The sequence below is a fragment of the Tachyglossus aculeatus genome, unplaced genomic scaffold (genome assembly GCF_015852505.1).
Source record: "Tachyglossus aculeatus isolate mTacAcu1 unplaced genomic scaffold, mTacAcu1.pri scaffold_218_arrow_ctg1, whole genome shotgun sequence".
NCBI lineage: Eukaryota > Metazoa > Chordata > Mammalia > Monotremata > Tachyglossidae > Tachyglossus > Tachyglossus aculeatus.
In genome coordinates this window covers 151,278-152,545 of record NW_024044934.1, presented here as the reverse complement: position 1 = coordinate 152,545, position 1,268 = coordinate 151,278, and the positions used below count along the sequence as shown (strand labels likewise).

The 1,268-nt window shown below is 53.5% G+C and overlaps 1 non-coding gene across 1 annotated transcript; it reads right to left on the bottom strand.

The window, feature by feature from the left end:
- Positions 1–543: 543 nt before the first annotated feature.
- TRNAA-UGC lies at positions 544–615 on the bottom strand. Its single transcript has one exon. It is a non-coding gene; the product is annotated as a tRNA-Ala (tRNA).
- Positions 616–1,268: the final 653 nt, after the last annotated feature.

The following is a 1,268-nucleotide window of genomic DNA, read 5'->3' as shown; positions in this document are numbered from 1 at the left end:
GAAGGGGCTCAGTCTGGGAAGGCCTCCTGAGGAGGTGCGCTCTCAGTAGGGCCTTGAAGGGAGGAAGAGAGCTAGCTTGGGTGGATGGGCAGATGTGAGGGCATTCCAGGCCGGGAGATGACGTGGGCCGGGGGTCGATGCCGGGACATGTGGGAACGAGCTACGGTGAGGAGATTAGCGGCAGAGGAGCGGAGGGGGCGGGGTGGGCTGTAGAAGGAGAGAAGGGAGGGTGAGGTAGGAGGCGGCGAGGTGATGGAGAGCCTTTGAAGCCCAGGGTGAGGGTTTCTGCCTGATGCACAGATTGATTGGTAGCCATTGGAGATTTTTGAGGAGGAGAGTAACATGCCCAGAGCGTTTTTGGACAAAGACAATCCGGGCAGCAGCATGAAGTATTGATTGAAGTGGGGAGAGACACGAGGATGGGAGATCAGAGAGAAGGCTGATGCAGTAGTCCAGACGGGATAGGATGAGAGCTTGAACGAGCAGGGTAGTGGTATGGATGGAGAAGAAAGGGCGGATCTTGGCGATGTTGCGGAGAATAATTGGAGATACCGGGGATCGAACCCGGGGCCTCATACATGCAAAGCATGCGCTCTACCACTGAGCTACATCCCCTTCACTTACTAACTGAAGGTGAGCCTGCAAGTCCAGATTCCCTTGTCTCCACTAATAATAATAATAATGGCATTTATTAAGCACTTGCTATGTGCAAAGCACTGTTCTAATCACTGGGGAGGTTACAAGGTGATCAGGTTGGTCCTATGGGGGGGCACACAGTCTTAATCCTCATTTTACAGATGAGGTAACTGAGGCCCAGAGAAGTGAAAGTGACTTGCCCAAAGTCACAAAGCTGACAAGTGACGGAGCCGGCATTTGAACCCATGACCCTCTGACTCCAAAGCCCGTGCTCTTTCCACTGAGCCATGCTGCTTCTCTAAGCCGATACCACCCGCTCTCCACCCCTCCCTACTCCTTCTTTTCCTCTACATTCAAACCGGGCAGCACTCTCTCCACCGCCATGTCTCTCAACATGGGCGTTGCCTGCTTGTGAGAGGAATCTGGGTGAAGGAGAAGGAGCAGAGGAGTGAAAGGAGAGAGTGGAGGTCAGGCAACAGAGGAAGCAGAGGACAGCGTGGCTTAGGTGGAAATAGCACGGGCTTGAGAGTCAGAGGATGTAGGTTCTAATCCCGCCTCTGCCGCTAGTCTGCTGTGTAACCTTGGCAAGTCACTTAACTTCCTTGTGCCTCAGTGACCCTCAATCTGTAAAA